We start from the raw sequence: 17,553 nt of genomic DNA on the forward strand, positions 1-17,553 counted from the left end.
CGCAGTGGGGCAGTCACTCGTCCATATGTTTGTGTCTGTGTGTGTGTTTGCATGTGTGTATATGTGCTTTCATTCTTGGAGTAGAGGTCTGATCACAACTGGGAGACTGTACCAGCATGCTGTTATTTTAATGTCCAGTCCTTTTTGATTTTAAAATAAGCATAAACATAAAAAATACAAAGGGTTATTAGGTGTTATGTTATGTTATGATAATTAGTATGACTTGCTTATTCTCTTTCTTATGTCCGTTAACACCATGTGTTTTTCTTTTCAATCTTGAATTTGCAGGTGCTTCATCTCACTCCAACTGATTCTGTCCTGCTGAATCATTTAGAACAACATAAAAAACACTTGATGTCACTTTCTGGCCAAACTGCGATGCACCAGTTTAATTTTTTGAGGTATAGTTGTTTTTTGACCTTGTGGTTTGGCCAGAGTGAGATTGAGCCGGCTGGAGAGCTTGGGTATCAGTCACTGGAGCTTATCCCAGGCTCACTGAGACCAGGAGCTCCACAGCTGCTGACAAATTTTTCAGTCCTGATCCAGACCAATCCTATTACCAGTTCTGGTTGCTGTGGCCCTACGTGACCTGACGCCTGATTCAATACTCAACACCCATGCTGCTCTGTTTGATGGCCTGGACTGCTATGTGCGAGTGTGTGGTGTCTCCTGCTGGATACCACAATAGGAAAATATGACCTCTGTGATAAGCAGCATCAAGCTCTGTTTGCCTTTTTATTCTTGCATCCAATTGTGCCTTTTCTGGGTACATCAAGTGGTGCACAAAACCTACTTTTTCCTCTGCAGTTCTTTTACACATACACACACACACACACACACACACACACACACACACACACACACACACACAGTATGAACATATTCATGCACACACAAAATTGTAAGTTTTAAGACTTTGTTGTTATGTCAACCAAGTTGATAGAAATTTGTCTCAGGGCTTCCCCCCCACTCGCTTTGTATAAAACAGTGGCTTTCTAGACATAGTTATGCTTGAGCTCTCTACAGCAAGGATTAACAAAGCCAGATCAACTATCAACCTATGGAAAAGCACAGCAGCACAAATATCAGACTTTTTTTTTTTAACAATATATTTATTGAAAGTTTTCCAAACAATAACAACAACAACAACAACAACAATGTAATGGAGTCCTAGTTTAACATCAGACCCCTCCACCCCCCCCACCCCAAATGACAAAAAAAAAAAATAATAATTAAATAAATAGAAGTGATTCAAATAAGTTAATTTAGGATAGCAATTATTATACTGATGCCACATCCACAGTTGTCCACAAAAAAAAAAAAAAATTAAATAAATAAAACACAACGGATAAAAAGTACAGAGGTTTGTAGGTACAAGAGATAAACGTACTAACAGGAGCAGGCTTGGATGAAACTGTATAGTTGTCTTATATAGCATTGTGTTACACTCAACCTTCTGCCAGTTTGTCCACACTTTGGGTGGAATATAGAGCCACACCAAAGCTCCAAACACACACAAGTGCCAGCAACTCCCTTAAGAACACTGCAGCACAGTTTTCAAGTTTGAACCTGGGTATCATAGTTAGGAGATATTTTAGTACGTAGAAAGGTTACGAATCCTCCCCAGCATGCATCAAAGAGTGATGGCTTTTTCTTAAGATTAACAAATATCAGACTTAATGACCTCAGCATCACAAGAATTAAAGGAGAGGGATTAGGCAAGGTGTGGTTTCTGTTTGTTTGTTTTGTTTCCTCGAGACCATAGAGGGTGGGGGGTTGGTTGAGGGTTGTTCTTGTTCAATTTGTGTTTAAAGGTGCTGTAGATAGGATTGTGAAGATCCAGGACTTAGCCAAAGAATTTGTACATCGACAACTTCTCAGTCCCTCCCCCCCTTTCTGCTAAAGCCCAAATAATCCCCTAAGCCACTCCCCCCACAAGGGAGAATGAATACGTGTGCATGAGCAGTGATTGACACCCCCCGGCCCTGATTGGTGCATCTGAACAGGGAGCTGTGGATTTTTGCAAATCGCACTACAGGCTGTAGGTGGTGCCAGAGGAGCCAGATTTTTTAATTTTTTAATTACCAGCTTCATGTAGTTCTACTGGAACATAGGATCAGTTTCAGCAAAGTAGTTTTATAAGTCTTACCTACTGCATCTTGAACTGTTCTGTGCACCATCTGCTCATACCTGTTACACGTTGTGAAACTTGTTTTGTATGTTTGAAGGTGCCAATAAAAAAGTTGTTCAAAGTTCTTCAAATAAAGAAATTTGTTTCAGCGAAAGTCATAGGTATTACATTACCCCCAAACAGCACAGGACTTCAGTCTGTAATTTAGTGCATTACGATAAAAAATACTAACCACAAAATTGGAAACAGACTTAGCAAGTTTAGTGTTAAAGTGCCTGGTGGCTTCAGTACATGTACTGTCTGCTTCTTGTACCTCCTGCCTGATCAGAGATGATGAAACAGTAAACTGGAGCTACAGTAATGCCACCATCTTAAAGGGAGTGTGATTGGATTGGTAGTTCCCTTTTACGAACAAAGCAGCTGACACACTCCTATTTGCCTGAGCAAGAAAGGTTGGGTTTGTCACATCTAACTTGGCCTGTGATCCCCCTGTTTTTCAAAATTGTTCTGATGCCAAACAATTGTTCAAGTATAAAAAAACAAGGGACTTGTTGAGTATCATAAATGCTTAGATAACAAGTGTTCTGAATTCTGACACAGGCTCCTAAATGCTGCCTTTTGAAACTTCTTTTGTAGTTGAATGTGTCTTTCTGTCTGAAACATTTCATCATCACAGTGTTCTCTTTGCTCAAACAAAATGCTTGACTCTCCATTTTGCTACCTGTCATCTGTCATCCCTTTACCAGTGTTGTTTCTCTTTTCTCCTTTTTCTAATGAAAGTTGTTCTTCCCTACCTCTCCACAAAAGCTATCAAACACTTCTCCAGCCTATAGAAACAGTATCACCTTTTAAAACATTTGTGCATTTGTTTGTCTGAGTGTACATGTCAATTCTGGTCTTTTTAGAGATGGAATAGCTGTACCTCGGTATGAGGACAGTTGAAGCAATTTGGAGGCGTTTTGGAGAAAGCAGACATTCAAATTAAAGTAGAGGAATGTGCCGTTAAAAATCTTCAGATCCGTTTAGGCTTAACTCTAGATGTCTGGCTGTCAGGAGAGAGAGAGAGACGTGAACAGTGTGTGTGTGTGTGTGTGTGTGTGTGTGTGTGTGTGTGTGTGTGTGTGTGTGTGTGTGTGTGTGTGTGTGTCTGCTTGTATTATTATATCAGATGTATTTACTCCTTGTTGTTTATATGTATGTTTGTTCTTATGCTTTGGCAACACAGATGTATTTTTTTGTCATGCCAATAAAGCAACATGAAATTGAGAGAGAGAGCGAGAGAGAGAGAGCGAGAGGGAGAGAAGGGCACAGAGATGGAGAGGACAAAGGTCTTTCAGAAGATAAAGAAGAGCTGTCAGAGGTGCTTCCAGACAGGGGCCATCTCGCCCTCTTAAATGGATTGTGGAAGTTTAAAAGCCTAATAATGTGGCAGGTCCACCAGCTCCTTGAAGCTCCTGCTTCAGTGTGCTTTTGTGTACTTAGGTGTGTAGTAGAGCTCTTATTTACTTTCTATTATCTTTTCTTTTTCAAATTTCATCAATTGATTTGAATTAATTTTTAATCAGCATAAAGTAGAGAAGAAGGCAGGGTTGTACATTGTGGGCAAAGTTGTGGGAGTGAAAATCTTTTTTTCTCGCAAATAATGTCATCTAACTGGCTCATCCAACTAAATTACATCACAACAGCTTCCTTTGAAAAATAAATAAAAACATGTTTTTTTATTCTTTTATATATTTATCTTCTCTTTCTGTAGTTGTCTTTTTTTGTGGAGTGTTCTGACACATTTTAGTTGTCTCACTTTTGCTTTACTTGTATGTCACAACCTTTTCCCCTAGGGTTTCACTGGGGCTATCACGCCCAAAGAAAATGACACAAAAAAACACTTTCAAGTAGAAAATAAAAATGCAACACAGAGGAGCCTTAAAAGGAAATCAAGAGACCTACCCAGTCTCTACAGCCTTATTTATTATTTTATAACGTCTGATGTGAGCAGTCACAGAAGATGTGCGTAAAATCCTGCCTAGAGGAACAGATTTTACCTTACATAACCCCTTTTTACATCTTTCACATTTAAGGGAATCACTTATAGGTCTGGTAAGGTAAAATACATCGGACCAAACAACTTTACAATACAAAACACATATTTACTGCATCCTACTTTCTCTTTCATGCACAAACATGTATAGTCACAAGGACACACACTTTATGGCAATTCCAGGCATTTTTAAAGCATGCTTCTTTATTGCTTTGAGAGGAAGCTGAGGATTGGCTGAGAAAGGGAGAGAGGTTCTGTGACCAATGTGAAACAGCACTGCATGCATAAGCCTGTTCACACCGACACACACACACACACACACACACACACACACACACACACACACACACACACACACACACACACACACACACTGTTCACATCTTTACTTGGATTTAGGATATGTTTATTCTACATATGAAATAAATTACAGATGTACTGTATACTGTCCTTTCTAACTGCAAGTGTGTGTGTGTGTGTGTGTGTGTGTGTGTGTGTGTGTGTGTGTGTGTATGTGTGCATGTTTGTGTGTGTGTCTTCCACAGGTTAATGTGTTACTCCGTCTGGTTATAGATGGTTACATATAACACAGCTGCCTTCTACAGTCTGGTAATTAACCAGTAAGAAGGGAAGCAGCTGAGACTCTACATTTACAATCAGTCAGTAAGAAAATCATTGGCAATAAAACGCCAGCTGTTATAGATACCCTCTAACTTGTCATGTCCCTTACACTAGCGAATTAAACAAACTTCCTGGTAAAATTCGTAAACAAAAATTCATCTTTTACGGTAAGCCTAAACGTAAGTAAGCTTAAATCACACGTCAACCCTCTGTGATTTGGTTAACAATCAGTCTCAAGTATGACACCATCACAGGTGTCTGGAAAAATACACGAGTAATCAAACGCAAAATTGTACTGTACAAAATGTAACTTTTTACTTGCAGTGAACAAACTCATTGTTATCATTCTTATTATTATTAAAGACTACTACTTTAATAAAGATAAGACCAAAAAAGGGACACACTTTATTGTGTTTCAAATGCGAGAATCACTTCTGGCTATATTGGGCCCCGAGGAGTCCACTTGACCTGAAAATGGCAGTGAGTCGGCCTCCAGCACAACTTTATCCCTGTCCCTCATTCATCGTCCAAGTTCAACAACCCGCTACAAGAGCTGTGTGTCCGTTTTCACTGTGACATACTGTGTCACACACTCACATTTGGGTGTACTGTACACACACACACACACACGCACGTACGCACACACACACACACACACACACACACACACACACACACACACACACACACCTGTTTTCTATTAGTCCAGTAGATTGCAGGGAAATTGAGTGGGAGTGTTAAACACACACACATCCATCTATCTGCCCCTCTGTCCACGATAATTACACACTTCCTGCTCTAAAATCCTTCTCCAACAGCTTCCACTCCAATCATGTCTCTGTTTAAGTTTGACTTTTGCATGTGTGTGTGTGTGTGTGTGTGTGTGTGTGTGTGTGTGTGTGTGTGTGTGTAGGATCTAGTTTTGGCACTGCTCTGTCAAGAAATCAGGAATAATTAATTTCAAGAGTTTTTCTTACTTTACTGTTATCATTTTTCTCTACTCCTCTGTCTCAATAGCCCTCCATTACAGACCCATAAATGGAGTCTTGGGTAAAATACATCTAATTATGTTATTATTGCTGCATTTATATAGCACTTTTATCCAAAGAGCTTTACAATTTGCATCATTGACCCCTTCATGCAGACACTCACACACTGATGGAAGCGAGCTATCATGCAAGGTTTTGGGGTTCTTGTTCAAGGACACATCAATATCAAACTGCTAACCCTGTGATCAGCTGTGCTCCACCTGCTGAGCCACAGGAGCGTTTTTTTCTTTTATGGTTATCTTGTGTGCTGTATTTCACTCAATTTTCTTCTATTATACTCATGTCGATTTGTTTAGTCTTTTTGTCTGAGTGAACTCAACAAGACTTAGGTTCCCATTAACCAAGTTGATATAGCAATAAAGTATTGAATCTTGAATCCTCATTAAAGTCTCAAAAACGAACTTTGAGGAGCTCCAGGCAAACAGTGGAGGTCAGTGTTCTCAGGGACTGTGAATACTATAAAAGCTTGTGCATTAACAGCGGGCATGAATGTGTGTTCTCATATCTGTGTATTATTTCTGTGCATGTGTGCGCTGATTCAGACTAAGGCTCCCTCTGGGGTCCTCAGAGTTCTCCTCCAGCCCTGTTTCTCATTAGGCATCTGTCTTGGTGCCAGAATCAATAAGCACAGATGGAAGAAAAAAAAATGTCTCCTCTCCTCTTTATGAATGGGCAGATCATTAGAAAATACCAAAGTGTTTACCATCATCACCAAGGAAGACCCTCCTCAACTTTACTGTACTTTTAGTAATTTGTACCACTATTATTTCCTTTATGACCTACAGTCTAAAACCTTCCTCCTTAGTACAAAGTGTTAAAGGCATGTGAAATCATGTGCTCCACACTCCCAGACACAGATGAAAATATTTAGTTCGCCGGTTTCTTTCTGTCTTTCTCTTTCCCTCTTCTGACCCTCTGCATCTGTTTCCATACATTGTTGCATGTTTTCTGGCAAAGAGAAACAGCAGAGTTTAAACAAAGAGGTGGGTGGTGTGTGTTAATCTGGTGTGTGTGCGTGCGTGCGTGCGTGCGTGCGTGCGTGCGTGCGTGCGTGCGTGCGTGCATGCGTGCATGCGTGCATGCGTGCATAACATGCAAAAGGGAGAAAGGATGACAGCATCCAACCTCAGTTTGTCATCTTCAGTGTAAACGGCCGTACATCATGCTAACATCTTACATGTGCTCGACCCAATCACAGCAGTCACACACAGCCGTGTCAACACAGCACTAATGAAAACAAAGGAACGAAAAAGAGGGAGCTGGGAGTAAGACGTATAGGGACAAAGGCAGATGGAATGTAAAGAAACAGAAAAAGAGAGAAGTCCGATGGAAGCAGAATATAAGTGAAGGCGGGTGGAAAGAGGGAAGCCGAGGGCAGGATAAATGCTTCCAGTATTAGCGGAATAGAAGAGATTATGACATGGCTTGGCACCAGTCCGTAGCACTAGTTTGTAATGTAAAGAAAGAGTGGGTGAGTTTTCCACCTCCACAGAATAAATGATGCGAGGGGAAATGGGAGTAAACAACATCAGTCATTATAATTACTCTCATACGGCTACTCCCATCCACCATCAACCATCCTAACTTCCCCCCCTTCACTCTCTTCCTCCCGCCATTTTCCATCTGTCTTTACTTTTTTTTTCTGCCTCTTTTCTATGACTTAATTTCACTTTTTACTTTATTGTCTCTCACTCACTTTCTCTCTCTATCTGTCCTTGGCAAAGTACATTTCCAGTTTTCTGTCTATATCAAAATGAACCCACTTGTTTCAGGCCTTAGACCTCAAGCTTGAGTAGGGTGGTCTGAATCTGCACCACACAGAAGAAATATGAGGCTGTGAAAGTTGGAGAAAAACACTACAAATGACAGAACATCAGCATTTCATTAAGAATGTTGTCTGACTGCAGCGACAACAGCCAACAGTAATAACAATCTTGGCAAATTTCTTGAGCCTTTTACTGCAGACTTTGAGAGAGATACAATCTTTGGCTCTTGGAGCATAAGCCTTTGAACGCTGCTGAATGCATAGTGAATCATGTCATCTGTTTCTAAGAATTGGATGTGGTTCCTTTGCTGTCTTGGACCTCTACGCTGCTCTGTCTCACTCGCCTTATTTTCTCTCCCTCTTTATCTCGTAGGATTCCTGGAGAGCTGTAGTAGTGTGTAAGAAAATGTGTTTAACAAAAGCTTAATTAGAGAGATATGTCATGTATGAATACAGGAAAACTTGGCTATGAAAAAATACAATACAAGAGTAAGTCTGAGTCTACAACCATAGCGGCTCTATGGGACTGAAAGGAGAATTCCGGCCAATTTTTATGTTAATCTTGATCGCTATAAATATGCGTGCACTTTCAATTGAAAAAAAAAAAAAAAACGAATCGGTGCAGGCAACACAGAATAGCTGCTGCTATGTGTAATGAGCGTCCACTGAGCTAAAACGGCAGTTGTCGGAGCAAGTTTTAGAGTGCCTTTGTGCCTTTATGAGGTTTTTTAACATTAATATAAGTTCCCCCAGCCTGCCTATGGTCACCAATTGGCTTGAAATGGTCCATCCATCCATCTTCGTCCGCTTATCCGGTGTCGGGTCGCGGGGGGAGCAGCTCCAGCAGGGGACCCCAAACTTCCCTTTCCCGAGCAACATTAACCAGCTCCGACTGGGGGGATCGGCGTTCCCAGGCCAGGTTGGAGATATAATCCCTCCACCTAGTCCTGGGTCTTCCCCGAGGCCTCCTCCCAGCTGGATGTGCCTGGAACACCTCCCTAGGGAGGCGCCCAGGGGGCATCCTTACCAGATGCCCGAACCACCTCAACTGGCTCCTTTCGACGCAAAGGAGCAGCGGCTCTACTCCGAGCTCCTCACGGATGACTGAGCTTCTCACCCTATCTCTAAGGGAGACGCCAGCCACCCTCCTGAGGAAACCCATTTTGGCCGCTTGTACCCTGGATCTCGTTCTTTCGGTCATGACCCAGCCTTCATGACCATAGGTGAGGGTAGGAAGGAAAACTGACCGGTAGATCGAGAGCTTTGCCTTCTGGCTCAGCTCTCTTTTCGTCACAACGGTGCGATAGATTGAATGCAATACCGCACCCGCTGCGCCCGATTCTCCGACCAATCTCCCGCTCCATTGTCCCTCACTCGCGAACACAACCCCAAGGTACTTGAACTCCTTCACTTGGGGTAAGGACTCATTCCCTACCTGGAGAAGGCATTCCATCGGTTTCCTGCTGAGAACCATGGCCTCAGATTTAGAGGTGCTGATCCTCATCCCAACCGCTTCACACTCGGGTTGCGAACCGATCCAGTGAGTGCTGAAGGTCGCAGGCCGATGATGCCATCAGGACCACATCATCTGCAAAGAGCAGCGATGAGATCCCCAGCCCACCAAACTGCAACCCCTCCCCACCCCGACTACGCCTCGATATCCTGTCCATAAATATTACAAACAGGATTGATGACAAAGCGCAGCCCTGGCGGAGGCCAACCCTCACCTGAAACGAGTCCGACTTACTACCGAGAACCCGGACACAGCTCTCACTTTGGTCATACAGAGATTGGATGGCTCTGAGTAGAGACCCCCTCACCCCATACTCCCGCAGCACCTCCCACAGTATCTCCCGGGGGACCCGGTCATATGCCTTCTCCAAATCTACAAAACACATGTAGACCGGTTGGGCATACTCCCAGGCTCCCTCCAGGATCCTTGCGAGTGAAGAGCTGGTCCGTTGTTCCACGACCAGGACGGAACCGCATTGTTCCTCCTCAACCCGAGGTTCGACTATCGGCCGAACCCTCCTTTCCAGCACCTTGGAGTAGACTTTACCAGGGAGGCTGAGAAGTGTGATACCCCTATAATTGGCACACACCCTCTGGTCCCCCTTTTTAAAAAGGGGAACCACCACCCCAGTCTGCCACTCCTTTGGCACCGTCCCAGACTTCCACGCAATGTTGAAAAGGCGTGTCAACCAGGACAGCCCCTCCACACCCAGAGCCTTGAGCATTTCTGGACGGATCTCATCAATCCCGGGGCTTTGCCACTGTGTAGTTGTTTGACTACATCAGTGACTTCCGCCTGGGAAATCGGCGACAATCCCCCATTATCCTCCAGCTCTGCCTCTAAGATAGAGGGCGTATTAGTCGGATTGAGGAGTTCCTCAAAGTGCTCCTTCCACCGCCCTATTACCTCCTCAGTTGAGGTCAACAGTGTCCCATCCTTACTGTACACAGCTTGGATGGTCCCCCCCCCCTCCTGAGGTGGCGAACAGTTTTCCAGAAGCACTTTGGTGCTGACCGAAAGTCCTTCTCCATGTCTTCTCCAAACTTCTCCCACAACCGCTGCTTTGCCTCTTTCATGGCAGAGGCTGCAGCCCTTCGGGCCCTTCGGTACCCTGCAACTGCCTCCGAGTCCTCCGGGATAACATATCCCGGAAAGACTCCTTCTTCAGTCGGACGGCTTCCCTGACCACCGGTGTCCACCACGGTGTTCGTGGGTTACCGCCCCTTGAGGCACCTAAGACCCTAAGACCACAGCTCCTCGCCGCAGCTTCAGCAATGGAAACTTTGAACATTGTCCCTCGGGTTCAATGCCCCCAGCCTCCACAGGGATGCACGAAAAGCTCCGCCCGGAGGTGTGAGTTGAAAGTCTGTTGGACAGGGGCCTCCTCCAGACGTTCCCAATTTACCCGCACTACACGTTTGGGCTTACCAGGTCTGTCCAGAGTCTTCCCCACCCTCTGACCCAACTCACCACCAGATGGTGATCAGTTGACAGCTCTGCCCCTCTCTTCACCCAGTGTCCAAAACATACGGCCTCAGATCAGATGAAACAATTATGAAATCAATCATTGACCTTCGGCCTAGGGTGCTCTGGTACCAGGTACACTTATGAGCATCCCTATGTTTGAACATGGTGTTTGTTATAGACAATCCATGACTAGCACAGAAGTCCAACAACAAACAACCACTCTGGTTTAGATCAGGGAGGCCGTTCCTCCCAATCACGCCTCCAGGTGTCTCCATCATTGCCCACGTGTGCGTTGAAGTCCCCCAGCAGAACAATGGAGTCCCCCACTGGAGCCCCATGCAGGACTCCAGTCAAGGTCTCCAAGAAGGCCGAATACTCCGAACTCCTGTTTGGTGCATATGCACAAACAACAGTCAGAGTTTTCCCCCACAACCCGCAGGCGTAGGGAGGCGACCCTCTCGTCCACCGGGGTAAACTCCAACACAGCGGCGCTCAGCCGGGGGCTTGTGAGTATCCCCACACCCGCCCGGCGCCTCACACCCTGGAGAAGAAAAGAGTCCAACCCCTATCCAGGAGTATGGTTCCAGAACCAAGACTGTGCGTAGAGGTAAGCCCCACCAGATCTAACCGGTAGCGCTCCACCTCCCGCACCAGTTCCGGCTCCTTCCCCCACAGAGAGGTGACGTTCCACGTCCCCAGAGCCAGCATCTGCCGCCCGGGTCTGTTCCGTCGAGGCCCCTGACCTTCACTGCCACCCATGTGGCATTGCACCCGACCCCAACGGTTCCTCCCACAGGTGGTGGGCCCATGGGATGGAGAGGGAGTTGCCACGTAGCTTGTTCGGGCTGTGCCCGGCCAGGCTCCGTGGCAAACCCGGCCACCAGGCGCTCACCGACGAGCCCGCCGTCTGGGCCTGGCTCCAGACGGGGGCCCCGGGCTTCCTCCGGGCAGGGTCACTCCATCTCTGCTTAGCTTTTTCATTGGGTTATTTGAACCATTCTTTGTCTGGCCCCTCACCTGAGACCACTTTGCCTTGGGAGACCCTACCAGGAGCACAAAGCTCCAGACAACACAGCCCTCAGGTTCACAGAGACACACAAACCTCTCCACCACAATAAGGTGATGGTTCACGGAGAGGCCATAAGGAGCAAGGTTACCTCCCCTTTCTCTGCTTTGCCCACCCAGAGAATTTGGCCAACCTATGAGAGAGAGACATCATGGCTTTCAAATGAGCAAAGTGGCAGTTGGTCAAGGCCACACCCCCACTCTCCACCTTGCCCCTCCCTCTCTCCTTCTCAATAGCTACAAAGAAATGGCACATACTAAGGAAAGGCACGATCTGATATCACCAAGTAATTAACAGTCCAGGATCAATGACAAAGTTGTTTGCCCTGGATTAACATTTTAACCAACCAATCAGTGGCACGTTTTGCTTGTGATGTCATTAATAGTGCGACGTGATGGCAAATTCAAAAAAGAAAAAAAACGTCTGCCAGTTTCACTATCGTAACGGCCGCCCGTTCCAGAGCTGCCGCCGATGCTTCACTATCGTGCTTAAAAGGTAAGATTTAGCCTACTTCCAAGAGTTTGATCGTCTACAAAACATTATAGAGTTGATGTGTAGCTAGGCTAAACAAGTTAATAAGATAACTAGCATGACCAGCTAGTGTGCTAGCAGTAATTCAATTGGAAAGGGTTGAGCTACCAAATGTGATATTGATAAGAAATAAAATATCACGGTCCAGTTCTATCTCTTAACAAGATGGAATGTCAGTCATTAGGCTAACCACTTTAATCCTATGAAAAACAGGCTACCTAGCATGACCAGCTAGTGTGCTAGCAGACTTGTGGTGGTATTATCTAGCTCGCCTAAAGAGCTAACGTGTAGACTAAACAAGCTAATACAGATAACTAGCATGACCAGCTAGTGTGCTAGCAGTAATTCAATTGGAAAGGGTTGAGCTACCAAATGTGATATTAATAAGAAATAAAATATCACGGTCCAGTTCTATCTCTTAACAAGATGGAATGTCAGTCATTAGGCTAACCACTTTAATGCTATGAAAAACACGCTACCTAGCATGACCAGCTAGTGTGCTAGCAGTTATTAAATTGGAAAGGGCTGAGCTACCAAGTGTGATATTAATAAGAAATAAAATATCACTGTCCAGTTCTATCTCTTAACAAGATGGAATGTCCGTCATTAGCCTAACCACTTTAATCCTATGAAAACACGCTACCTAGCATGACCAGCTAGTGTGCTAGCAGACTTATGGTGGTATGAACTAGCCTAAAGGTAGCTTACTACTAAAATGTTCATGCTAAGCCTGTGTGAGTCTGTAGACGTTTTTTGCATAACTAACATTACAGACAAAACACCTTAGCAATGTGTGTTTTAATCAAAGTTGATAGCATTAGCAACTTATATGTGCTATGCTACAATTAGCGGCAAGTGATTAAGTGTTGATCCTGGACCACTACAACATCACATACATCCTGGACTGTTGTTTATTGTTTGTCCTGGACATCAGTTATTCTGTGCTGCCATTAAGTGTTGATCCAGGACCACCACAGAGTGACATTTATCCTGGACTGTTGTTAAGTGGTAGTCCAGGACAATCGCAGCATTACAGCCCCAGAGTAATTGTTATTAAATCATAACTCCGGCATTATGCGATCTATAGCCCTGTTATTCAAGGTCACCTAAGGCTAATCTATCAGGGCACTTGGCTTACATTTTGGTTTGGTTTCAAATGCCCAGTTAGGTTAACTTTAGCTGCTGAGTTATTTATTAACTCTATAATGGAAAGTATTGTAAGTAAAGTCTGTGGAGGTAAAACCATGTGCTCTTTTCTTTCAGAAATGGAGGATATTTAAAAAGCGGTCATCAATGAAGAAAAAAGAATGTGGATCCAAGAAAGCCAAACTTGATGTTTTTGTGATGCCACATCAGTAAGGTTCACAGTATTCAAATGGAAAAACTGCAAAACCTGGACTCTTATTTTAACCTGCTGCTGCATTTTACCTTGACCTCAATTGCTGTCTTCCAGGAACACCACCCTTTGGAGTACATGACAATAAAGTACTTGAACTTTATTAGACAGTCTTCTTGTGTGTATTAATTTGCACATACATAAAAATGGATACAATGATAAAAAAAAAACTCAGAATGTTTATTAAATGTTTATTTATAAACTAAAACTGTAATTGGTCCAATTTCCCGATTAGGCACTAAGTGTCCACAATCCACATCATAAACTGTTGTTCTCCAACATCTTCAACGGCGGTTGTGTGTGGAAAAAAACACAGCAAAATTAGTTGGAACCTCATCTGAAATTTACAAGTCCTCAAATAGAGTCTTGAGAGAGGAAAATTGTGTGAGGTCTGCACGTTCCCACAAGGTAATCTAATAATAAAAAAAAGTAAAAGGATATCTTTAAGGATATACTTTAAAATGCACTAATGGTTAATTACACTTTATTACGTAACCTTTCACACTTACCAGACAATCTGTTTTCTGAAACATAGATTTGAGTGATTACAATAAGGTGTGGTCAAGATTAGAAAGAATGTCAGTCCAGGATGAATGTGATGCTGTAGTGGTCCTGGATCAACACTTAATGACAGCACAGAATAACTGACTGATTGTCCAGGACAAACAATAAACAACAGTCCAGGATGTATGTGATGTTGTAGTGGTCCAGGATCAACACTTAATCACTTGCAGCTAATTGTAGCATAGCACATATAAGTTGCTAATGCTATCAACTTTGATTAAAACACACATTGCTAAGGTGTTTTGTCTGTAATGTTAGTTATGCAAAAAACGTCTACAGACTCACACAGGCTTAGCATGAACATTTTAGTAGTAAGCTACCTTTAGGCTAGTTCATACCACCATAAGTCTGCTAGCACACTAGCTGGTCATGCTAGGTAGCGTGTTTTCATAGGATTAAAGTGGTTAGCCTAATGACGGACATTCCATCTTGTTAAGAGATAGAACTGGACAGTGATATTTTATTTCTTATTAATATCACACTTGGTAGCTCAGCCCTTTCCAATTTAATAACTGCTAGCACACTAGCTGGTCATGCTAGGTAGCGTGTTTTTCATAGGATTAAAGTGGTTAGCCTAATGACTGACATTCCATCTTGTTAAGAGATAGAACTGGACCGTGATATTTTATTTCTTATTAATATCACATTTGGTAGCTCAACCCTTTCCAATTGAATTACTGCTAGCACACTAGCTGGTCATGCTAGTTATCTTATTAACTTGTTTAGCCTAGCTACACATCAACCTTATAATGTTTTGAAGACGTTCAAACTCTTGGAAGTAGGCTAAATCTTACCTTTTAAGCACGATAGTGAAGCATCGGCGGCAGCTCTGGAACGGGCGGCCGTTACGATAGTGAAACTGGCAGACGTTTTTTTTTCTTTTTTGAATTTGCCATCACGTCGCACTATTAATGACATCACAAGCAAAACGTGCCACTGATTGGTTGGTTAAAATGTTAATCCAGGGCAAACAACTTTGTCATTGATCCTGAACTGTTAATTACTTGGTGATATCAGATCGTGCCTAAGGAAAGCTCATTGTGGGACTGGCTCTAGTGGCTGTAATTCTGCACCAAGGCTGAATTTCGGGAAAGAGACTTCAGATACAGTATTAGGGGACCACTAAGGTCTATATAAAAGCATCCAAAGAGCACCATGTCATGGGACCTTTAAATTCTCCTACCCTGGCTCCTGTCTTGATTCTGCTGGTAGCTAGTAGCTAGTAGCTGGTATGCTGGTAGCTGCTAGCTGCTAGCTGCTAGCTGCTAGCTGCCGTCCGGTGAGTGTGTTCAGCCAGGCTTCTGTGATAATCATCCAGACAACAATCCACGGAGAGGCAGTGGTGTGGCTATGTCCTCCAGAGGACAGGTCATGCCTTCGCGACAAAAACTTGAAGTTTATTCCCCTCAAAATAGGTAATTGAGCACTGTAGTGGTTATGACCATATCAGTGACTATGTAACTACATTCCTTAAAACGTGCCCCGACAACTGCCGTTTTAGCTCAGTGGAAGCTCATACACGTAGCTGCAGCTACTCTGTGTAGCCTGCACCAATTTGAGTCGTTTTTTTTTCAATCGAAAATACACGCATATTTATAGCGATCAAGATTAACGTTAAAATTGGCCGGAATTCTCCTTTAATGCTAAGGCAGTATGCTAACCTGCTGAAGCTAAACATTATGTTTACCGTGTTCATCATCTTGGTGTACTTAGTGTTAGCATACAACACAAGTACAGCTGAGGCTGATGGTATTGTCATTAGTGTTGCAGGGTATTTGGCAGGGGCGTAGCACAAAATTCAGGGCCCTGTAGAAAGGCATTCTCTATGGGCTCCTCCCTGCATCCAGCTATTCATTCTAGCATGTTTTTGGGCACTCCTCACTTAACCATGTGTGTACAACATTTCATGGCAATCCATACAGTCAAAAGTTGTGGAGACATCCAACACCCACTTGTGAACCTCATGGTGGCACTAGAGTCAGAGGATCACCGTCACTAAAATCTCTAGGAACAATGAATGTCATGGCAATCCCTGTAACACATGCTGAGATATTTCAGTCTGGACCAAGTGACAGACCAACCAAGTGACCAACAGATTGATGTTGCCATCCATAGAGCCTAAAAATGTAGCTAAAATGTGGAGGATTCATTAAGTGTAACTGTTGTTTTGTCATGTAAATAGTTAAAAGATAAATTTATAAAAAGTGTACAAATGCACACTTACTGTATGTCAAAAACCACTTCCAGTCACACATTTGAAAACTTTAAATTAAACACCTCCTTGCCAATGATCATTTCTTTTACAATCCATCCACTAAATGCTCTAATCTTCTCTGATCACTAGAAATGACTTTAGAAAGCTGAATTCCAACTTGAATCACTCTCATACATACAAACTAAGAGAGACTAAGAGAAAGAGAAAAAACCAAAGACAGATGCTGAAGTCCCTCTTGCAACACTGAATTCCAGCACAGATATACTGTACGCTCAGAATTTGTATCCTGACAACCGTTCATCACTTCTCTTTAATGTTTGAAATGCCAAGCATATTTCTCACATGTCATTCTTATAAGGGCTATTTTCTTGGTATTTAACACTTCAGCCTGCAGAACTGCGCTTTCACTGAGTTTATATGGGTCTGGCCACTGGGGAACTGGACCTCACATTCTTCTGGATTGGTCTTGTAGGAAAAACGCACTCCCTCTGTGGGAGTTAAAGAAGCCAGCCAAGTCAAACTGGTCCCAGGGTGGGACTGAACGCCAGCACTAAAACCCGCCCAAAACCACCCACCTTGAGACTGCTGACAGAATAGAACAGAATAGAAAAGAAATGTTCTTTGTTACGATGTTAGAGCCTATGTAGAAACGTGCCAAATGCCATCATAGATGTTGTGCTTCAAATGACATTTTCTTTAAGGAATAGTTAAACAGTTTGGGGAATAAGATCACTTTGCTATAGATTAATTAAAAAAATCCAAACCACTCTTATTAAAACCGCCATAAATAAATGTGAAGCTAAAGCCAGCAGCAGATTAGCTTAGTTTAGCATGTCTCCTGTCAATTAATCAATACACAAACAAAGATTTAAAAAGGACAAGTTGTAGTTTTATGTGGAGTTGAAACAAAGTGCTGTAGGGCTTCCAGTCTTTATGCCAATGAACCACATACACACACACACACACACACACACACACACACACACACACACACACACACACACACACACACACACACACACACACACACACACACACACACAGATTGAGATTGAGTGTGAACATCTTTCAATTCTTGAGAAGCTTTTGTGTTTCAGCGTCTTACTGAAGCACACTTCCAAATATGAACAGATGGAGATCAAACCACCAACCTTGTGATTGTGACAATAAAACAGTAAACCCTCAATAAGAATCATGTAT

General features: G+C 43.3%; 1 protein-coding gene across 1 annotated transcript in view; it reads right to left on the bottom strand.

Annotated features, from left to right (window-relative positions):
• Positions 1 to 5,454: 5,454 nt before the first annotated feature.
• The window catches only part of ptch1 (patched 1), a 67,825-nt gene continuing 55,726 nt past the window's right edge, over positions 5,455 to 17,553 (bottom strand). Inside the window, exon 25 of the transcript XR_003692612.1 lies at positions 5,455 to 5,477. The gene's annotated coding sequence lies outside the window, so the exon portion shown is untranslated. The remainder of the gene's footprint in view (positions 5,478 to 17,553) is intronic.

The sequence above is a fragment of the Perca flavescens genome, chromosome 5 (genome assembly GCF_004354835.1).
Source record: "Perca flavescens isolate YP-PL-M2 chromosome 5, PFLA_1.0, whole genome shotgun sequence".
Taxonomy (NCBI): Eukaryota; Metazoa; Chordata; class Actinopteri; order Perciformes; family Percidae; genus Perca; species Perca flavescens.